We start from the raw sequence: 25,365 nt of genomic DNA, 5'->3' as shown, positions 1-25,365 counted from the left end.
TTAATTTTCATTGTGAGTTCAATGTCTTATATATTATTCAATCGATAGTTAATTTTTTAATATTAATAATACATATTATATACTATTCATATTTTTGTTTATATTATTAATATATTGACATTTCATAGTTTATGAAATAAAATGGTTACCTAAGCTAATTGAAGATCACGTCACAAATTTAGGGACTAAATAATAGTCTCAGTTTTATCTCAGGTGGTTATGATACTTAAGAATTGCCATCGACCTCATCTTACTTATTTTTACCATTATAAATATTGAAATATAAGCGAGAACAGTAAGTTTGGGATTGCCTGACGAAGCGGGCAGGAGCATTCCCTAGTTCAATGATTGTGTTCAGTTTTTTAATTGTACAGAATCAAGCGTTGCCATACGAGTAATCCAGTACGATATCATCACCCTATATGGATTAACGAACTTTTGTAAACAATAGCCAATCAGCCCCTGAAAATGTCAATCCCCTAGCTTTTCACCATAAGGGCAATGCTTTTAGGCAGATAAATAAATCTGTGTTGATTTGACAGTTGAAATATAGTTAAAGCAAAATATATATGTGACTAAAAAATTTCGTAAATATGTAAATAACCTTTAATATTATTTTTTCTACATAATACATAACATTATTTTTGTTTTATAGCTGAAAGTTTCAAAATGTGATTTTTATTTACTACTTTGATACATACAACTAGTGATCACACGGACAAATTATGACTTTACTCTAAAAGCCAAGTGTCTAAAAAGGAATATATATATATATATATATATATATATATATATATATATATATATATATATACTTCTAATTAATGATATAATTTCACCCAGTTCTGATTTTCTTCATTTTTCCTGACAATTCAGGAAAAGAGTAAGCCAGTATAAAATTAAGCTTAGTATGGAGTTTTGCATTGATAATATAATTCCAAATTATAATAATTTAGTAAATAAAAATAAATAACTATAAACTCGTACGTTGATAAATATATGTAATACTCCATTATTATATTTTAGACTATGGTGAAAGGCCTTGTAATACTCTGTTTTTGTGAAGTTGCATACATTCTTTATATTTAAAGAGAGATTATTTAACCCTAGAACTATGGAGAAGGTAGCTGAGGTCTTTTATATCTTTATTTCTGCACTGCGACAAAGATAGCTGAGCTGCCATTCGACTAATTGTTTAATTGTATTAAGATTGTACACTTTACCACAATGATGTTATAACCAATCGATTTAGGAGATACGAACATAAATATTGCGTTATAATTTGTGTCTGTAGATACAATTTTATGACCGTAGTAGATATTTTTATTTTTTAGCTTATTTTGAAATCCACGCGTCAACCAAGACAGTTGAACCCACAAAATAGGTCTCTGTGTTGACTTTTATATTAAATTTTTCATTATTATGTCAATTCCTGTGGCCTAACATAATATTAGAACTAAAAATCATAAAAATGTTTTTAAAGTGACTTCAATACTTAAAATCCGTGTTTTCTAAAACTTGATCTTGTAAAGTTTCGCATAAACTCTTTGAATATGTTTATTTTTTACCCAAATTTTATAAGTTTAACATTTATATGTTTGTTCATAACTATGTGATCTAACATACTATTAAACCTAAAAATTCTAAAAATGTATTTATAATTAATTTTTATGGCACTAATTATAACTTTTTTTCAAATTACAACTCTTTTAAAATATATTCAGTATATGGGGAGATGCATATTTTGTTACAACTTGTTTTTTTTATAATTGTTTTGTACGTAATTACAGCCAAATAGTTGTAGATAGAAAATCAGTACTAAAAAATAAAATAACAATAAAGTGTAAGCTTTATTCAGTTATTGTTTTCAAAAATCTTACAAGTTTATAAAAAGGTTTTTGTGTTTAATGTTTTGTTTTATTAAGGTTTAGGATAAAATAATATTTTTTCATAATAGTGTAATCTTTGTAGTGCACATAGGATGTTTTAAACGATTGATATAATAATTTTTATAAATAAAATATATTGTATTTAATGATTAGCTCAAACTTATGAATTTATAAAGAAATCTGTCCATAAATACAAATTCACTACTATATAAATATACTACATATGAGGTTACTTGAATAAAATTCTACACAAATTAGTTATTTTTAATTTTGTCACAAATCTTTTTCACTCCTTCTGAGTGTTCAAAGATTTTTACCATGTTTACTATGTGGGTTTGTCGATAGAGAAACCACTTTATAATATGTATAACACAATATAAATAAACCTTCAAACACTTTTTTTGTAAACTTTTATTTTTGTTACAATGTACATTTCGAAATCTGTGATTTCATCTTCAGGTACTAACTAAGGTTAAGTTATGAAATAAATAATTAAAACCAATTTGTCATGTGTTTTTTTCACTACCTTGGTGGCTAAATTTCTTGTATTTAATTTTATGTGTGATCAATGTATATTGTTTAAAAGTCTATCGAATAATACATTTTTTGTTAGAAAATCTTTGTCATTTAATAATATATTATGATTAATTTTGGCACTTTTGTAGATTTCAAAATGTTCTAAAGTAGATAATAAGGACTTTTTTTGCTTGTGTGTAAAATTTCAAGATTGTTTTCGATGTTAGTGTATGTATGGCCGGTGTTATTTAAATGGTCTGCATATTTTGAATTTGATGATGTTTTCAATGCTTTTATGTTGTTTTATGTTTTTTTTGTTTTGTTCATTAAATCTAATTTTGAAGGATCGGCCGGTTTGTCCAATATAGTGGGATTGACAATCGTTGCAATTTAATTTGTATACTCCACTATTGTTGAATTTTGAATTTTGGTTTTGGTTTGTTGAATTGCTTTTGTTTTTGATTAGAAGTCCAAGGTTGTTCGAGGTTTTGAAAGCCAATTGATATCCTTGTTTATAAAATGATTTGTTAATTTTGTGACAATGTTTACCAAGGTAGTCTGATTGAATGTATTTGATATTTCTTTCTTCTTTCTTCTTATTTTCTTTCTTTGTGTAGTTCTTCGTTAATACATCAATCATGCTTGGTTTATATCCATTATTTTAGGCTATGTATTTAATAATGTTTAATTCTTTATAAAAATCTTCAGTTTTCATGGGAATTTTGTGTAATCTGTCGATCATTGATTTGAATGCAGACATTTTTTGGTGATGTGGGTGATTCGATGAGGAAGTAATAACTAAATCTGTGTATGTCGGTTTTCTGTACATTTTGAAATTGTGCTTTCTGCTGATCTTGGTTATAGTAAAATCAAGGTAGTTTATTGCATTATTTTCTTCAATTTCATTGGTAAAATGTAGATTATGATGGATTTGGTTTAAGTAATTTTTGAATATGTCTATTTGTCTTTCATTTCCTTTGAATAGACATATTATATCATCAACATATCTGTAATAATAAATTATTTGTGTTAGATGTTTGTTTTTATCGCTTAGTATGAATTTGTCTTCTATGTTGTCAAGGAATATATCAGCCAATAATCCGGATAGTGGTGATCCTATTGGTAATCCTTCATGTTGTATGTAGTAATTGTTGTTAAATGTAAAGTAATTTTGTCTTAGAGTTACTTTTGTGAGTTCAAGTATTTCTTCAATTTCTTGTGTATTTAGAATGTTCTGTTCTGTTAAATTATTTTTAATTATAAGCATTGTTTCTTGGAACATTTGTGTATAAATTTGTTATATCGAAGGATACAAACTTATTGTTGTTGGGTATATCTATATCATTAATTTTGTTTACTAGGTCAATGCTGTTTTTCAGTCTTATGTCAGTTTTAAATTTGTAATGTTCTTTAATTTTGCTGTCCAAGTATTTTGCTAAATTATAAGAAGGAGCATTTAGAAAATTTACTAATGGTCTTATTGGGTAGTTTTCTTTGTGAATTTTTGGCAAACCTTTGAGGATTGGTGCAGAAGGCTTCATCATTTTTAATTTATGTTTTTTGTTATTCGGAAAAATATGATTAATTTTGTTTATGCATTGCTTGATATCCTTTTGAAAAGATTTTGTAGGATCATGATTTAGTTTTGTAATATTTTTATTAGAAATAAAGTTTTCTATTTAATCTGTACAATCAGTTTTGTTTAAAATTACAATTGAGTTACCTTTGTCAGCTTTATATATAACCAAATTATCATTTTCAATTTTGTTGTTTATTGATTTTGTGCTTTGCCAATTACGTTTGTCTTGTATTTTGTTCTCTATGTTAAGGTTATGACTTTTCTGAATTTTTTCTATTGTTTGATCGACTAACACTCTTGATTGATTTTGTTTGTCTGCAGGTAAACTTGTAATTACTGTTTCACTATTCAGTATCAGTTTGCTTCTATAATCTTTCTTATTTGTTTGGTGTAAATTATATTTCAGTCCCTTGTTAAGAAGTTCTGTTTCATTTTCTGTAAATGTAGTATTTGATTTGTTAATAATACGTGGGTGGAATTTTGTATCAAGGGGTAAATCAATTACTGGTTCTGTGGGATATTGAGTACATTTGAGTTGATTAAGTTTCTTCTCAATTCTTTCTTTCTTTATTAATTTTTTTATTTTCTATTCTTCGATCAATATTGTCAAATAATCCAAAAAGTTGTTGAGGGTATAAGAGATTTGCAAGATTGAGATGAGTATCATACAACAGCTTATTTAATGTATGTTTTTTCTTGCAAAGTTCATCTATTTCTGTATTTAGCCATGATCTCTCAGCAGCAATTTTGGCTTTGGTAGCTGCTTTCGATTTACAATTTATTTTGACATTTACGAATTTTGGAATAAGATGGTGTTTTAGGCATTGTTTGTTGAAATGAATGTCCAATGATATGTTGTGTATTTTTAACTTTACCTCTTTGTATTTGTAGGCTAGTCTAGCTTGGTGTGCTTGATCCATATTAGAGATGTAGCCTTGAAAAGTGTTTTGTAAATATGTATAACACAATATAAATAAACCTTTAAACACTTTTTTGTAAACTTTTATTTTTGTTACAATGTACATTTCGAAATTTTACACACAAGCAAAAAAAGTCGCTTATTATCTACTTTAGAACACTTTGAAATCTACAAAAGTGCCAAAATTAATCACAATATATTATTAAATGACAAAGTTTTTCTAACAAAAAATGTATTATTCGATAGACTTTTAAACAATATACATTGATCACACATAAAATTAAATACAAGAAATTTAGCCACCAAGGTAGTGAAAAAAACACATGACAAATTGGTTTTAATTATTTATTTCATAACTTAACCTTAGTTAGTACCTGAAGATGAAATCACAGATTTCGAAATGTACATTGTAACAAAAATAAAAGTTTACAAAAAAAGTGTTTAAAGGTTTATTTATATTGTGTTATACATAATTACAAAACACTTTTCAAGGCTACATCTCTAACACTTTATAATGTTTAAATACAAAGTACTTCTCTTAATGACGTTTATATTCAATGGCCTACGTTCCAATAAATGAAATGAACCATTAACTTTAAAGTTTAACTATAATGAATTAAATTAATAAAATGATTGGTAACTCTGCTTTCATGTCTCTCCAATTAAACCTCGTGCACGAATTGAAATAAAGGAAGTTAATTAGGAAGGATGGAACAATAAAAACGTCAACTCGGAGGACAGCTTGAACACAGAACGAATTACATCGCAGCAAACAATCAACTGTCCTTTAGTGACTCAGGTATTTAGCGGACTTGATTGTTCCTTTGCCCACTCTCCCTGCCTGCCTGTGTTAGCGCCATTGTTTGGTTTTACTGCATAGTTTTAGGTTAATCTAGAGAATATACAATGACCTTGCAAAAATATTTTACAATTTTTGAGAAAAATATAAATATAATACATTCTACCAGCTTCTTCTTATTGGAATCTAATGCTTAAATTAGGAACAAACACTCCAATAAATAAGAAGGCGGTTTTGTGGGGCCTTTCGTGTTCAATGAACACATCATCAGACCCACATAACTGAAATAAAAGTAAAGTAATAATACAAAAAATTTAGACTTCAATAAAAACACATGTCATTAAAAATATAAAGAGATAAAATTTTAAATACCAGGAAGTATGTTTACTGTATATGTAAAAATTAATATTTGATTAGATGAAAGGCAGTAACGGTTAATTTTGGAGAGGTCCAGGCTCATTATTTACCAAATCATTTTGGTTCTTCTGCATAAAAATCGTTTCGTAAGCATCGAGGAAGTTTTTGATTTTGATTTCTTTTAATAATTTTACTTGTGACAAGCAGTGTCTAGTATGAAGTGCATGTTTTGCCATGGCCTTGTCATGTTTCCTCTTGTTAGATGCTTTATGTTCCTAGACTCTCTTTATCTTCCTTTTTGTTTGGCCAATGTATTTTAAATTACAGTTGACACAATTAAATTGATAGATTCCAGATTTTTCATCATCATCTATTTTATTCTTTGGATTTCATTATATTTTTTTAGTTTGATTTTGGAATTGGAGGATACATTAATATTGGCATGATTTTTAAAACTTTTAGTAATTTCTGTAGTTAAATTGTTGTAAGAAACAGATATCCATTTTTAGGTGCTTTGCGTGTAGTCTGATAAAGAGTTGTTCTAGAATTTTTTTCAATTATTTTCTTTTTCTTCTTTTATCATATTGTGAATCACTTCAATTTTGTAGCCATTGAATAATGCAATTTCTTTAATTTTATTTACTTTTTTTTTATAATTTTCCGTTGATAGAGGGGTATGTAAGAGCCTGTGGATTCAACTGTGAAAAGCTGTTCTTTTTTGTGAAGGGGGATGAAATGAATCAAATAGGATAATTTATTATTTATTGGAGTGTTTGTTCCTAAATTAAGCATATATACTATTATTATGATTCATTATATTAAATTTGTATGGATGAAGAAGCGTCAACACACATTTTGTTATATGTGAAATAGTGGCGATTCAAATGATTTAATATGTCTATATGCAATACATACTTCTTCATTTGATGTGACACAATTATTATTTTCAAGTAATTATATTAAGGCAAAATTAATTTTCGAGTACCTTAATAACCTATAGTGCAATAATTATTATTAATGATATTTAATACCTGTATTGCAATCACCATCTACAAAGCACCATTTTCAGGAATAAATTAATCCGTATAATATAGTTAGTAAAGAAATAAATTTTTAACTGTTATAAGTATTATTTGCAGAATTACTCATTCATATGTAACAGTCCCAAATAATAGAAAACTTTCATTTTATTCATATTTATAAACTTCCATGGTAGCTGTTGAGGATTATATTGGCACACTTGTTGTTGGCTGTTCCAAGTATGTCTTTACATTAAATTATACCATTCTAAGAATAAACTAACTCAATTATTCAAAGATGTGTAAAATTTAGATCATATAATTGGCGTGTTTTAAATATGGTCTTCCCATGAAACTTATATGAAGACAAAAGAGCTACAGCAGGCAAGAGACTAGTAAAAGGCAATCGGTGCACGAGTATTAGTGGTCTAACTTATTGAGACACAGAGCCCAATAAATCTTTTAGAAGACCGTAACTCGATTTTAATCCCTGAACATTAAACACTAAAGCCACTTTTAAAGAACTAAAACATCTGACAGCACTCCCCGAAGATCTTTCGGTGTATCATACTCTATATTTAACGTGATGAAAAAAACATAGCATGCTGCACGACAACCTTTCTCAATATTCTTGCATAACAGAAAATTTGAGGAAGATTCAGATTAAAAAAAAAATATATAAATGCCTATTAACTACACCTTTGCGTGAGAAAAGTAAATATAGAATGCACAGGAAGAAATATTCTGATGATCACTTAATTCAAATGCATTCTTACTTCATAAACTTCAAAAACCGAGGTTACTGTATTCGTCATTAAAGTAACCTGCAAACGATTTAATCCCATGCAATATATGGTCGTGAGAGTTTTAGAGGAATGTAAGACTTTACGTTTTGCATTGTAAAATACTCTTACCATCTGTCAAGTTTGGAAGAAATTTCATTCGAAAACAATATTTTGCTTTTCACCAACCACAAATTGAAATTCAAGGATTTGGTTAGAACAAAAAAAACTTAACAAAAATAGGATAAAATTCTCAATCTTAACACATAACTCAGAAGGCATGATGTAAAGGCTGCTGCGCGGCAAACATTTCATTACATAAGCTCCACAGGATATAGGTGCTCTGGTATGTAAAGGGAATTCATTTGCTCTTCAACAGGCTCCACATGTGCAAGAATTAAAGGGAAGAATTAAAATATATATATATATATAAATATAACAGTTTCTATTTTAAACAAACGTGTAACACAAACAAAGGTGTCTCATATATATTAGGGTGATGCACGATATATGGATATGCATAAGATATGCAGAAACTGAGGGAGCTCATTATAAATGTAGAAATAATTTTTTTTATGTGTAAACATGGGTCCGGAAATGCTTTGTTAGCGAGTTACCATGTAAAACGAGGTCTTCCTGAAATTCTGTTCAGGTAAAATTAAGGGACGGATTCACTTGTTCCTTATGGTTTTTGACCTGGTAAATTGAATTAAACAGGTCCCAGAACTGTAATTTAAGTATTTATTTTTCGAAACACACTGTCAAATTCAAAAAATGTAGTGTATAAACATATTTTTCCATATTTTCCCAACAATAACTTTGTTATTTCACCAAGAAAAAAATCTCATTTTGTAATAACACTTCTATAAAATTGTCTTCGAAACACAACTATGTAAATAAAGTACACAGGAAGCCAATAGTTGTTGTGTAAAGTAGGATTAAACCTGTGAATCTCATATCGAGAATTCACGTTTTTGATTCTTGAAACATCACTTTAAAAAAATTAAGATTAATATTTCTATTTCTTTATTTGCTCTTTCTTATATAATATGGAGAAAGACAATTTCGAGATGCGTTTATTCTATATTTAAATTAAATTATGCTTTTGGACTAATACTATATTTGAAGCTGTATTTTGGTAAACATAAACTCCGATTTGCACATTTTAATAGTTTTTAACCAAAACAACTTTTAGTAGTTTCGTAACCAACAGTCCCGTGCCTTATTACTTTACTACTTGTTTACAATAAAACAGTATAGGCTATAATTTATTGAGTGCTATTGAGAAGTGCACGCTGCCAGACACAGTTTATGTAAATTTAACCATATAAAGTAAGTGGTCCTGCGATACGTCTCTCGTGCATTAACGGACGGATGCACAATAGCTTCATTTAGATGCGAGGCTTTCCGTGTTAACTCCTCCCTCCGCCATACGTGCGAGTGTTTTGTTAATGATTTAATAACATTACTAAAACCTCTATTTATACTACTGAAGTATTTTCAAATTGTGTGATATTTAAAAATCCTTTAACAAGAAAAATAATTAATTTTGTTCGTTTTACTTTCTAAGCAAATTAGAGTGAAGTGTTCGAACTTTTAAAGAATGTATACATGTGGAGTGAAGAAATGTAAAGTATAAATGAGTATTCACCGAGATATTGAAGGAATGAAGTAACGATATTTATATTTAACAAAATATGAAAAATGAGATCCGGTTAAATTCACAGAAAGGTGAAGAAATAAATTTGAACGCGACAACCCATACCGCGTGGTGTGACAGGTAAAGCAGTGTTCGAGGGGCGAGTTTAAATTATTGCAGAATTTAAACGTTGTTATTTGTCGAAGGAAAACATTTTCAATATCTAATATAATATTTTCATTTTCACCTTAGTTTTATGCAATAAGAAAATTTCAGATTAAACAAATGTGCAAACGATTTCACTATAATAAAATGATATCATGTGATCCAGTAGCACTTCTAATGAAGTTTACTGTGTTAGATTGGCTAGTAAGGCTTCGTTGCATTTGTTAGTAAATATGTATGTATCGGCTTATTTTGCAACAATTTAAAAGTAAAAGACAATTTCAATACATCTGCAATTTAAAACATATCTAATGTTATAGCAAGAAGCACTAATTTGATTCCTGTAAAGAATAAAGAAGAAATAGATAGAAAGGCCAAACGTTGTAAATTATATATATAAGGCTAGTACACCACTCTTGTGATATCTTCTCGGAGATGTGTTTTTTTCAGTAACAAAAATTCAGAACTCACTGAAATGAATAAGTGGACCAGGCAATTGAATTCTCCTCAGGTAATGCGCTCGCCAATGGTAAAAGCAGGTCTAGCCGTCGGAACGCAATGTGAAGAGTGATCCAATAGGATTTCTGTGTAGAATCTTATATTCACTTATATGTTTGTAGTTTAGTTCCTGAACTTCATGGTGTTATTATAAAATTCGCCATTGGGAAGAACAACTAAATTTAAAAACTATCAATTTTATTTCTTACTTTAGTTAGGAAACGTTGTTTTCAAGCAGCCAACTGTTTTCGATCACCAAACGACTAAAATAAGAGGACGATGGCAATTAATTTTTTAACAGAAACACGTATATTTAAATCGATTAAATGAGAGTAGGAATAAATATAGCACTGTTAATAAGTTATCATTTCAGATCAATAACAAGAACTGGAAAAAACCAGAACAACGATTCATCGCATAAATTTCTTTATAGCATGTGATAAAATTGAGAATACATATTTGCAGTACACAATTAGCGCTGCTTTTAGTGTAGTAACCTTCTGGATCGATTGCTATATGTGAGTTGATCAGGTCTGAACTTCAGCATATTTACAATCACATAAGTAATTAATGTATAGTGTATGTGTGTGTGTGTGTGTGTGTGTGTGTATGTGTAGTGTGTATGTAGTATGTAATGTGTTATATGCTATTAGCTATTGATTTAAACTGTGGCTCTAAATTTAAAATAGCTTTTCCTGTAAAATATTGTTGAAATGTTCATTATTTATACGTTTTATAGCTTGAGGGATATTGCACAGTAGTATAATAATGTATATTATAGCTGTACGGTAGTTTAAAAAGTCCGTACACTCAAAATATATAAAAAATTTTCTCAATATAAATTTGTCTATAACCATCAAAACTATAACACGCTTACAGGCTTAAAAGGTCTATAAAACTTCCTTTCCGAGGAAGTTGGAATACACCTGTCAACGAATTCATCCAAACACTGCAAAGAGATGATTTTATACTGAATTAGAAAAGTTTAAAGACAAATACAAAAAGTTTGTCCCAAGTGAGTCAAATCTCGTTTTTACGTGACTCTCGACGTTATTAATTATTATATTTTTGTAATCATTATTATTAATGTATAAATTATTCCATAGCAATGAAATAGACTTCACACTTTTGAGACCTTTTTATCCAATTCAACGCAAACGACGTAAACACCATTAGTTTCGTTTAAATTATACCGACAAAGGCAAAGAAAGCGTGACAATAACAAGCCCAGCAATGAAACGAACCAAGGATAAAACGCAGGATTTTTTCCCACTTCACCGAGAATGAATACAGTACGTCCGTGTAAAGCAGACTTTGTTGGATATGTCGGCAATTGGCCTCTCTTGCATTGGCGGTTCAACACACAATGGCCTTCATTTAGGCATGAGGCCTTTCATGTCAAGTGCCGGCAGTGTGTGCTGGTAACGTTCGGCCTCCACACATACACGTGACACTTTTTTAATCCTAAAAGCGTTGAAAATATACGTGTTGTTATTTTAAACAAGACAATATATTTGAGGCTTATTTTTAACACATACCTTTTAATACAATTACAGTAGTCACATAGATTCATGCAGTGACGTATTTACCAGCATACCCACTAAGTAAGAGTTTATTAGGGACTTTTCGTCAGAGAGTGCAAGAGTTTTTTAATGAGTAGTATTAGTTGCTTTCAAAGAAAAACTTATTTCCTCATGATCTGGTAAATTCAATTAATAATATATTTTTTCAAGTGCTGCAAACTTTTTTTTCATTATCCATATTGTAAGTATTGGGAATAAAGTCTTTGGGCACCTTTTGCTAATTTCTGAACACACAAACAAAATTTTAAGGATGCAGCAAATTTTTAATCAGGCCTAGGGGCCTAAACATTAGAATCCGCCTCTGGATTTATGACGTACAGGTCAATAGGGTTTCCTACATGGATTATTTACGTCGAAGAACATAACCTATGTTGTTTTCAGAAGTAATTGACTTGTAGGTATCTGCCATCTGGTTCCAATATCATATACTAAATAAAATAAATTATCATATTAGCTTGAATATTACCAACACTTGATTACCTGCCGAGTAAGATGAAGCGGCAAGTGAGTTTGAGACGGAAGGCCGCTTCTAACAGCCCTCTCACTGTCATCCCCTCGCAGAAACAAACCACCACTATCGCGTTCTGGTCCTGATCCAGTTTGCGGACCACGCTGTCGAACACTTCGTCCCCAGCATTGCTCAGCACTGAGTCCTCCTTGGCAATGCAGATTGCCCCACTCAGGAAGTTCGCGGAATCAACCAAGTATGGACGTAGTTCTATAAAATAGATATGCTCGAAATCTTCAATAATTTCATAAAATAATATAAAATTGAACGGAATGTCACAGGTTACTGCACTTTGCCACTTTGAATGGGTATACAATTAAATGTAATACAACATAAAACCATTATTTTACATCATCACATCACTCAACATCGTGATTGCTCTCGATCTTTTTGTATTTATGGTTATTGCACTGGAAAGGAACTTTCAGAATGCTTACAATTAATTTATCGTCGTTTTTTAATTATAACGAGACGGGTTGGGGTTATAGATGCGGTTCTGTCACACAAGTGAAACATGTTCTATCTGTGTCCGTTTGTTGTCAGTTCTGCAGACAAGCTGAGGAGAAGCCGCGATGGTGGAGCACGCTTCACTTTCGTTTACAGATACAACTACGGACAACCTGTGTACGTATTTACGCGCGCAGAAATGGCATAGGGGAGAATGGGTCTAATATTAGGTGGAGTGGCAATGACATGCGATAGTATTCGAATTATTTTTAAAATGTATTAGAAAATGCTTACTGTCCTAGAGGTCAGCTGTGAAATGGTAAAACAAGTCATGCTTTTCCTTAGGTTTTATGTTTCTAAAAGTTTAAAGATAAAATAATAATCCAAATGCGACCCTTGAAACCAAAGATCTCTCCATTGGCCTCTCGTGCATTGACGGTTCAACCACAATGGCCTTCATTAACTGGCGAGATGAATAACAATAATATTGCCGGTGATTGCAGTTTCTACTAATCTATACATAAAAGCTACGCGTGAAGATATCAAATAGGAACACGGACTACTTTTACAAACCTAAAAAAGTTTACTTATTCAAAAACTAATTTTAAATGAATAAACGTATCTTTTGGTTTAACCCTTCTTCTGGAAACTGCATGTTCAAGATGTTTTACCTAAAATGTAATATTAGAATTAATACTGATATATAAAAAACTCAATTGATTCCAATCATCTATCAGAATTGGAAGATAATATGTTTATTAAACAATAGTATATGGTCTACTAATAAACTGTGTAATTATTAGCTTTTACTGATAAAAATATTAAAGCGTGTTGAATATTTTGGTATAGAAAAAAAAAGGTTTTGAAATGCTTATATACTATATATTTCCAATTGTCAGTGAATTGAAATACAGTTATAGATTCTTGAATACCAAGCCTCTATTCAACATAGGAGTACGTATATAATGTGATATATTCTAATTAAATTATGAGCACAGCAAACAAAACAAGGAGTTCTCTCAAGAAGAACATTATGTTGGATGTGTATTTGTTATTACTTCCTTTTCAATATTTTTAAATAAATGTTTCATCTGCTTTTTATAGTAACATTGGTAGTGAAATATATTTTTTTGATTCGGTGATGAATCAGTTTATCCTATGTCCACATTATCTCCTAAGCACAGAAACATGAACAATTCAAGCTGAAAATTAAGGTTATTTAGCAGATGAAGCATGAAGCGAATTTACACGGCACGTTAACCTGAAATGTTACAAATTTTGTTTATTCTCTTAAGCGATATGTTTAATGAAACCAAGTGAGTGTGGTGCTATACGAGTTATTTTTAGTATATTTTTTTGTTCCTCACAGAAACTGATAATTGACCTATGGAACATAGGTTATTATATATTATGACAAATGTTCATTTTGAACGTGTATGCTCATATTTTGGATTTAGTTATTTTATTAACTCATATTATCTTATTGGTTCATAATAACTACGTTATGATGTATTTACGGTCTTTAGTCATGATAGTCTCAATACTAACAGGATAATGTGAGTTACTTGGATATGATAAATAACTCACTTGTACTTAGTTGATACCTAATTACAGCAACGAAACATAAAACGTAAAACACAATAAGTTTTGCAAAAATCTTTACTTTTATAGAAGAGGCAGCATGTATGCTATTATATAATGTAAATGATATTGAGCCATGTAATATGTTTATATATATATATATATATATATATATATATATATATATATATATATATGAAATAACTTTTTATCCTTAAAATAGAAACTAAAATAAGCTGGACTGTAAAGATTTACATAGACTAATGAGTCTTAAGTAAACGAGATATGACACGAACTGACAGATGTACAGACACACTCACGATGCATACTTAGTCAAGTCAACATTGACACTACACAATACAGGACATCTCTGCTGATAGCTTTCCACTAAAGACAAAAGCTGGCATGTCTTTCTGTTGAATTTGTAATCTCGGTACTTGTTTTATATAGGGTGTGTTTTCATAAGTTGTAGTAAATATATTCACTTACATCACGAAAAAAAGGGTACCAGTTGTGTGTCTATTGGTTTACTGTGGTATTTTAAGGAAAATAGTAAACATTTACTATTACGTTATTTATAAGAACAATAAGCAGGCTCCAGTAGTTTACGCGGATTAACAAAAGAAAGGAAACTCATGTTTGAAAAAAAAAACAGGAAGATCAGTCAAAAATTTTGACAACTTTCTTTATTTTCCCATAATGCACAAAACAAAATCTTAACATAATTTCTCTTAAAATAATGTGTACCTTGACTCACGTATATATTACAAGATTTCTAATCATTTCCTCAAGGGACATCAATGGCCTATTCAAATACTTGTGAAACAATAGCTTCCTACAACACGTGATCAAATAACTTAAGATTTAGATTACTTAGCTAATATTCTTACTATACTGAGGATTCTTAGTTTTTATATTAAATATATCTTAAATTTAACAGTCTTATCATTGTATTACTGTGCTGACAATCTAAAATACGTTACCTCATGATTCAAAGAATAACGCCTTCTTCCACTATTTGAAATGTTGTACTCAAGACCCAGAGTACGATGTAAAGGGAATAAAACTATTCTACACAATATAGTATATTTTTAATGATCCTCAGATACTCGCAGTGAAAAATAAATTCTGATGAGTGGCACAATAGGTGAGGTGGCACCTATTATCCACCTTTAGTATTTAGAGATATTAATTAAAAAATGTGTTATTTTCTTTAAAATTATTAATCCATGTCCAGGATAATGTCATAAATTTATTAAGTGTATTTTTAATGTTATATACCAATTGAGTAAAACTACGTTGAGAACGTTTCGTGTATATTTGATCGAAGTAATCTACCAACTCGTTTACTTATGGCTAATTTAAACAAAAACTTGCAGTGAACAGTAAATACATTAATAGTGTTTAAATGTAACTTGAGCTATTGTGAGCCTGTCATCCTGATACATTGAGATTAAATTTGGAGTATGATGTAGTTTAATAACGTTGAATATTCTATAATCACTTTTGTCTACAATGGATTTTCGATTCTATAACAACGAGTGCCTAGGTAAGCAGATTGATTAGGGATGGAATTTTGAATTAATGTTATTCCTATCGTGGTTCTTTATGACAACGTAGGGAATTGTTGGGCATGAATTGATATTGAGATTATTTAATTCCCATGGACTTTAGATCACAGTGTGGTTAGCCGCATTTTGATCAGAAGGTTGCGTGCTACTTGATAATTTATCACTTGTCCAGGATATTAATAGAGTGCGCGAGCCTCAACATTTGTTAGATGAGCACCCATTACACCACCCACATACACAATGCGAATACTTGTGTTTCTGTGCACCTCTGGTGAAATAAACGTTATGGTCTGTACAAGTATTAACAATTGATCTGCTCAATAAATATTCAGGGCATGCCTTTCATAACAAATTTCATGGTGGAATTTCATGGTGTAGTTACTAATTTTAATGATTTGATATTTGATCAAAATACTCCTTTGTTAGCCCTGCATTTTTTTCTTTCGGTTTTTGGATTAAAAAAATAAAATAAATTACTAACAAACCGCACACATCTCATGACACGTTTTACTCAGCGAACTGGACATGGGTTGAATATAACCTATTTTTAGTGTTTTACCGGCATGACCGAAGTTAAAATAATTAACATAAACTTCATTTCTAAATTAACTCAATTAACTAGTAAACTGAAAAATATTTTTAAAATATACAAAAAAATAAATATTATTAAGCCCTGATTCTTTTATTTAATAATTCTTCAGAACTACTCATACCTTATTACTAAGGTTTAAGAAAAGGAGTAAGATCCATCAAACTCTGCATTTATAGAAAACTATTCGCAAATAATAAAATTACTAGTATCAACTATATTTACTAATATCATTAATTCAATCTTTTGGTGACAAATTGGTCTCGAATCCCTCCCTCCTCCCACCACAACTGTTAGTATTTCAAACATAATCATGCCATTATCTGCAGACTCAATTTGGCTCTCGTAATACTTTTATTTAGAAGGAAATTTACGTAATTTTTTTTTGGGGACATTTAGATTTTAGAATTTGTGCCGTATACACTTTCACAATCATGAGCTTTTTAGGCACAAAATCCATTTGTTACATGTTTTTAGTGATAACAGTTGGGAAACTGGATATTATATCTTTTGTTACATTTTTCTTCAAATTCGACTTAATAGGTTTTATTAATGATTTGGGATTTTTTATAACTTATCTTGTATATATACTCGAGTGCTTTTGGAAGTTGATTTTCTCACGTTAAGTCCAAGATTTGAAATAAAATGATCTCACTATGTTATTTAACCAAGGTTGCCGTTTTGTATGACAAAAAACTATTTTCTTGAACAATTTGGTTCTTTGTCTCAGAAACAGTTTATTTTATTATCTACTTTCCAACCTGGAAACTCCATTAATTTCGTGTTTACAGCTTGACACTACTGAGATCTCACGCCTTTAACAAACAACTAATGTTAATAGTATATACTAGCGTATACTGTAGTAAATATATTTATTTGGAAATCCAGTGATATCTTATAGGTACTTCTAAGATTCGAAATAATTTTCGTATTTGCAAACTTAACTTCTTAAAGTCAAATTACCTGAGATTAGTTTTACTTTTATTATGTTAGGTTTAGAACTGATGAATATCATAGAACGATTGGTCGTCCATACTATGACCAAGCAGCGAAGCAGCCAGGAGGTAGTTTAATCCTCTATGAGCAGTTACGTTTTAAATACAGTTTCAGGCAATGACACAACCTTGCACACAGTTACGTTATAGTTTTACGAGTTTTATTTTTGTATAAGAAGCATCGTAAATTTAAACCATTAATCCCGCTAAAACATGTGGTAAAACGTATCATTACAAAGACACAACTTATACGGATTAAACTTTTATCAGAATCTACCAATGTATGGTGTATAGAATCTCATAAATGTATGAAAAAAATTGCATACTTATGGAAAAATCTAGAAGTATAACGGATATACGCAATCAAAAAAGAACAATGAGGACGCTTCTGTTTTATTATCTTTTTTTGTTTTAAATTATATACTTTTTTCATTTAATTAGTGTTAAACCTCGTGCATTTTTCCGCCTTTACATTCAACCGTGGTGTGTGGTAAATTTCTCACTTTAAATATATGATTAGTGCTCATCCAAACCCTTTTTTAGTGTATACTTTCTGAGTAGTTAAGCGATAAATTAACAAAACGTTAGATATTGTTCCTTATTAACGTTAAATTAAGGAAAACATAAAACTGCGTTTGTGTAAACACAATATTATAATCATAAGACTAAATTTAAGATGCCATACAAAGAGATCCATCAAAGTCTCAAATAGCATAATTCCAAACTAAAAGTATCAACACAAAAGTAAACCTGAAGTAATTTATAATATTTGTCTTTTGGTGAGATGTCAGTATTTATTTCTAGTTCAAGATCGGTGTCTATAAACTGTCAGCAATGCGAAAAGGTCTTAAGTTTTAGAAAGCAACTGCTGCTTTATGATGTATATATTTTTACCATTAATTGTTCCCATACAAACGACACCCGATGGTAAAATAAAAAAAATATTTTAAATTATTTTAATTTTTTAAACTTGGATGGTGGATTGTTTATTTATACCAAACAGAGGTAACATTTGAAATAGTAATTATGTTCTCCACATGTCGTGTATTGCAAATCTTTTTTCAAACACTGCAATGCTATTACGTAGTATTTTCTTGCTGGTATGAATGCTGTAACAATGGTGGAACGGATCCTTAATCACAGATTAGTCTTATATATTTGTTCAGTACTTTATGACTAGTCTTTATGGTTTAAAATAAATAAAGACAAATAATTACAGAAAGTCTATATTGATTTGCTCTTTAATACAATTATTTTACTTATAGGCTTTACCAAATTTAATATTTTTAAATGTTACTAGAGTTCTAAAAATAATATAAGTTTAAATTTAATATAATTTATTCTTAAAATATCAAGGAAGATTCATTGGCACTTTAAAACCCCAAAGACAGAATATGCCACTTTTATATCAATATATCTATTAAAAGATTCATTTAGTTAATGTGACCATCTCTCCCAGGCCACCAGGGGATAGATGATGTTTCATTACTTACGTAGTGTTGTATTTTAATTTATACACCGTGTCTGCACTTAGCTCTCAAAAGTCACCTGAAATCTATCATCCCAGGTATTCAGAAATTCTAATTTTGTTAATACTTTTTCAGAATTTATTTTGTAAAAGATTAATTACGTTAGTGTTTATAGAAATAATAATTTTGAATAAATAATGAAGTGTAAAGCTATCGAATTCGCGTTTCTGAGAAAGTCGTCATGGTGTTTAATATAAATAAGCACGCCTGAGAAGACACACTTTTACCGATTTTGTGTTTGAATACTTAAATTGAGCTTAAATGGTGCAATAATAAAAATTATACCACAATCTATAATGGTCAATACTACACATTTCACATTAAGTGGTGATATTTTACTTCGTATATTTTTATGAAACCTTACAGTAAGCGCTAAAAGACACTCTTGTCCCTATGGCGAGCAACTGCTTTTATCATACGGAAAACAACATCAAAACTTACATGTTTCATATATTTTTATTACACTGTAACTCTAGATAATAATACTCTCCGTCTGGTAAACCATTTCTTCTGGATTATACTGAATAGCTGCTGGGTAACCAAACTAAGCTCCTTTGTAGCCTAGATGTCTCTGACGTCGAAGGACAAATTGAGTTCATTTTGAACATCTTTGTGGCCGGGTTTTTATGGATCACTTCAGACATACGTAAACTCCAGATTAAAGGAGACAATCTGTACCCATGTTAGTTTTTAGACGCTGCATTTATTAGAAGGACCAATTCACCTTAAATTAATACTCACAAGTCTTTTGAAAAACTCTTTTCTTTAAAAATGCTTGGATTTCTTAATAAATCACAACCAGCTCCCCTATGACCAATGGGGCTTCAGAAAAGGGCAAATCCACAGTAGACGCAGACGTGAGTTGTTAACGATTTTTGTATTCCAATTCACTAAATTCCTTGGTATACACCTTGATCAAGGGTTGACGGAATGTTCACATCAACTCCGTTTGCTCAAAATTAGCCTCAGGTATTTATGTTTTGAGGTCTTTAGCTAAATATTGCCCGAGTCGGATACTGATGACGGCATATTAAGGTCCGATTTACCCACACCTTGGGTGCGGATTGGTGTTGTGAGGCTCTTGCTAATCAGTTTTTGAAAGCATTCAAGCTTCACAAGAAAGCGATTGTTATCATTTTCAACATGAATTTCAAAGAGTAGTGCCGAGCAGCCTTCAAAAACTTGCAAACTGTTAACTCTGCCCAGTCTCTACATCATGGAAACAGTTTCATTGTGTTTGTTCATAATATGTAACCTGATAAGGGGCCGTGACAGATATGAGGTTATAGGCAGAGACAACAACCGATCTGGAAGAAACAGAACGCTAGTTTACAAACATTTACCTTCATAAACAGGTGTTCATTTTATCAACAGATTGTCGGCTTCCATTAAAAATTCACCAATTCTTAGGCGCCTCGGAGCGTTAAAACACCGTCTTAAACGCTTTTTAGCATAATTGGAATTTTACAATATCGGCGAGTTTTTAGCATGTAACTGGGGGACCAACAATGTTGAAAACTGACAATGGCGTTAAAGAAGTTGAAATTTGCTGAGTGACTGGAAGGAATGAGTGGAAAATTTATTTGTGTGATGTTACACTGAGGTATAAATCCAAAATTTTATATTGAATTCCTGACTTTCCATATAATGTATATTGTACACAGCAAAAAAAGTTTGATTTGATGTGCATAGTAAGTCTGTACTGTCAAGTGTACATATCAAAAAAAGTTCTGCTTTTTTTACTTACTTCTGATGAAACTTTAATTGAGACTAGAGCACTGAAAAAGCTTGAACTGTGCGCCAGCTGATTTTCCAGATCTCTGGTGTAAGGTAACGAAAAACAATCACTCTATAGACCAACTTAAGTATCAAAAACAGTTGTTATTTGTGTCGTATGATAAAAACATGGTTTTATATGACATAAATAGGTAGTCAACAATGTTATATTGCAGAAACAGTTATCAACAAAAGCGTTGTAGAATACTCCCTGTTATTCTGTTCTCAAGGTTACAAAATTCAATCCTGTAGTCGCTCGCAAATATCAGAGGAAAATATATCAAGAGCTCCACAAGAACTAAAAAACGAATAGCTGTGCCACTTTAATCATGAATTAGGCTTTATAAAGAAAACAGCAATAGCGAGATGAAAACTAAAAATTATTGATAGTGATGAGGCGATGGGTGGTGAAGGGAAGGGAGGTGTATTCTGTCCGCTCCTTTTGTGTAAGGTAAATCAAATCATGGTTATGTGCTCGCCATCTTAAATTACTGCTCATTTCTATTTGCGGAAATCAACATATCATATTTATTGAGAGATATCACGTTTATTATGCTTTTACATTGGTTTATCTTTAAAAAAAATTTAGTTTGATTTGACTAAAAAACGATTAGATAATTTTTGATGATTTATAGTTAAAGCATTACTTAATAGAAGGTATGATTAGTTACTTAATTAGATAGATTTTATTACAAACAAGACTACTTGGTAAAATAATATTAACAGCATTATTTTTAGTTTCTTTCTAAACTTGTTAAAACTGTTGTTAAATAAATAAAGAGATCTTAGAGTGAAAAGTATCTTAATTGCTAGGATTTTCTGGATATTTGCAATTTTTCAGTAGTACAAACAATCAGTAGCATTAAGTTCCGAGATCTACAATATTATCTCTTTCTGAGGTGAATAACTAAAGTAACACATAACTACACATAAGGTTTGAATATTCAAATTATACCATATTGATCATACTATTATAGATACTTAGTGCTATGTGGAAGGTCATTGAATCCAGAACTAATGTGACCTGTAATCTGCAGTTCAGTTTTAATTATTAGTGTTGAGGTTTTTTATTAAGTGCATGTGTTACTATTAGGTGCATGGAGTTAGAACACAAAATGGTTGTTGTGATTCCTGAATTATACGTGTCACAACGTTCTGATATGATTTGTTTATTTTACCCTTGATTGTAGATTGTGTTAGTTTAGCTATTCACCTGAGGAAGAGATCAGATTTCAGATCTCGAAACGTGGTGTTACTTTTTTTGTATCACTGAATACCGATAAATGTCCGGAAAATTGAATATCTTGTTACCTTCACAATCCTTCCATTGTCAAAAACAAACTTCCAAACAAAGAGAAAGTATTTTGTTAGAATAACTAATATTAAAATCTGTCTTTTAATTTACTTATTGATATTTAAAAACCGATGGAGAACGTTATTCACACGCTACTACGCAGCACTATCAGTATATCCCCAACAGAACAAATCTTTTTTCTAGACAGCAGTGATGGGACATTTGAATATTAAACCACTTAACCAATCAAATACATCTTTTCTACTTAGAATACTTTAGTGAATAACTTATATGAACTACTTCTTTTATCAGCAGATGTGCTTTGGTCAGAGAAGATAGAGTTTCTGATTTTTGTATTTTTGTGTTTTGGTAAATATTATTAAAATAATGGCCATACATTCATATTTAGCAAACATTTCGTCTACATCTTAAAAGAAATGTATTACATTACAATTGTTTTCAGTGAATATTTTTGTCAATTAACTGATTTATAGCACAAAGTTCTCTTTCTAACTATGGCTACATTGATATATTATAAAAATATACTGTTTATCCACACCAGTAAACATTGTACTATTATTTTATCACAAATAATGTTTATCAAACCCAGAATTAATATACTACTATTCTAATAACAATTTATCCAAATTCAACTTGAAACGACTTTACACTGAGTTGTTTTAATTATATATTAACTTGCAATGAATACCAAAAACTGCATTGTAAATTTTCAAAACATATCATCTGTATCAATATAAAAATCATACCAATATATGATTTGCTCCAAATTATTGAATGGAAATGTATTTTTTCCTACTGGGATAAGTAAATATTTGATATAGTAAAAATGCTAGGCTGGAATCAATAAATCTCTAACTCTTGACCACCACACGATTCCACCGAAATTCCTCACATTCACACAATTGTATTTCCCTTTATATGTGCAGAGACCGAGAATACTCCAACCGTATATATTGCCCTGTTTCCCGGTCAACAGCAAAAAAATATGAGGATAATATTGTAATGTTCAGACATTGATCTAAAATAAATGCACAAATCTTTATAAGACTAATGGCATTAATGAATTAACTTTTAATACATTACAAAGGTATTAAAAAATAATGTTTACTATAAGTCTGAGAGGACCCATAATACGAATACGAATAAATTATTGGCATGAATAGCGTTAAATTAACATATTACAAACATGTATGTGTATCATGTTTAATACTACGGTATTAAACCCTACACCTTACTTGAAAGTCTTTCAAAGCTCCAAATTGTAAGTAAAAATTAAAGTTTATGTTATTAAAGCTGCGGAAGTACTCAGTATGTTATACATTTGCAATCTGAATACTTTACAAACACTTAAAATATTATACAGAGTGAGTTTTATGTCCTGGCACACCTGGATATAAATTTAAACGGCCCGAGATATCTATGTGAAACCTTGACCCTACCTATTATAACATATTTTTTTAATTTTTCAAGTTGTTGAAAATTTTGCCCCCCTTTTCTAAAGGGGGGTAAAGGGGGGCAACTAAACATTTTCAAATACAAACCCCTATCATGTGACACCTCATTTTAAAGGGAATAAAAAAAGAAAGACAGTGTGCTAGACGTGTGTAAAAACTTGAGACATGATAGGGGTTTGTATTTGAAAATGTTTAGTTGCCCTCCTTTACCCCCTTTAGAAAAAGGGGGGCAAAATTTTCATCAACTTGAAAAATTCAAAAAATATGTTATAATAGGTAGGGTCAAGGTTTCACATAGATATCTCGGGCCGTTTAAATTATATCCAGGTGTGCCAGGACATAAAACTCACTCTGTATTTTTACAAATGATATCCTTTATATTCTTCAGGAGTTAATAATAAACAAAACATGAGGTATGAGGTTATATATGGACGAAATAATAATCAACAATTGATACCGATGCATATTCATAAATCATACCTGAAAATGCTTACGTACAATAATATATGTATCTGAGACTCGACACCAAATTCAAGAAAAAGAAAAAGAAATTGTTATTTTCAGGTACTTTTTTATCTTCCGAGATACAACTTATTGGAGTTTTCAAACGATCTAAACAACGAAATGCATAATATAAAATAATATAATTTAACTCTTATTTCATAGATTTTGGATTTCTTTAATGCTTAACTTTAAGTTTCTGCTTTTGGTATCTTAGGGAAAAGATTGATACGAGTATTTAAAATGTATTGTTTCAAATTCTGTAAAATCAAATATAAATCTGAGACACCAAAATATAGAGGCACTTATCGAAAATCTTGAGATCCCTTCAAATCATCCATCGTTGGTAAAGTCTATTGTTTCTTATAAATATACGAGAACGGTATAGATAATGTTCTATATCTGTTTCAAAGTGTCAGTTTCAAAATTTAGAAGTCAGCAAACTGCCAGATATTTACAGACAACCGCACTATAGAGGACTGGTCCTTTTTGTCTCCCAACTTTGGGAAAAAGCTCCACTAAAAATAAACCTTCACAGATTTATAGTTAGAATTAGTAGTTACAAGTCAATTACATTATTTAAATACTAAACGTTATTTAATATTAGAAAGTACCCATGTAAATAGGTTATAATTAATTAAATATATCATTAAGGAATTTATTTGGATTGTTTTCTTTCTAACATTAATTTATCATACACACTCCTTGAAAAGGTGTTTGTACCTCTCTATATTATAGCTTACCATTAAGTATCAGATTATTCAATTTAACAGACAAGTTAAACCAACTAATTAAACAGATATACTCAATATACGGACAGGTATGTCGCATGTGTGACGCGGCTTTATACTAGCGTACAGAGCGAGACAGACTGCGTCATTGATGAATTTAATATCACATGTTGGCAACATTTGCAGTTCAATCCAATCGGTTTGAAACAGAAGTTAAAACCCGTTTGGCTACTTGTGATTGACATCTGTTTTAATAACTAACTGGTTTAATCTGATAACTATGATATAATGTGTTATGGGATATACAAATTGACATATGAATTCAATTTGGTTCCAAATAAATAAATAAATAGGTACATGTGTTACGAACAATCCATTTTATATCTCTGTATTATATTGTTATTATTTAAATAGTTATATTCTTTTTATTGTATTACCTTATATGGATATATGTATGAATACTTATTGACACCCACAATAAGTAGTTAACCTGTAACTATAACAAGAAATGTTTCTTCATAAGATTCAGATAAAGTTACATTTTTCAGAATACTCTTGGATCTTACACTCATTTAACTATTTTAGTTTAACCTTATGTCACTAAATGTAAATGGATGTCAAGA

This window comes from Homalodisca vitripennis, chromosome 4, assembly GCF_021130785.1.
Source record: "Homalodisca vitripennis isolate AUS2020 chromosome 4, UT_GWSS_2.1, whole genome shotgun sequence".
In the NCBI taxonomy this organism is placed as follows: Eukaryota; Metazoa; Arthropoda; class Insecta; order Hemiptera; family Cicadellidae; genus Homalodisca; species Homalodisca vitripennis.
This window is presented reverse-complemented; position numbering follows the sequence as displayed.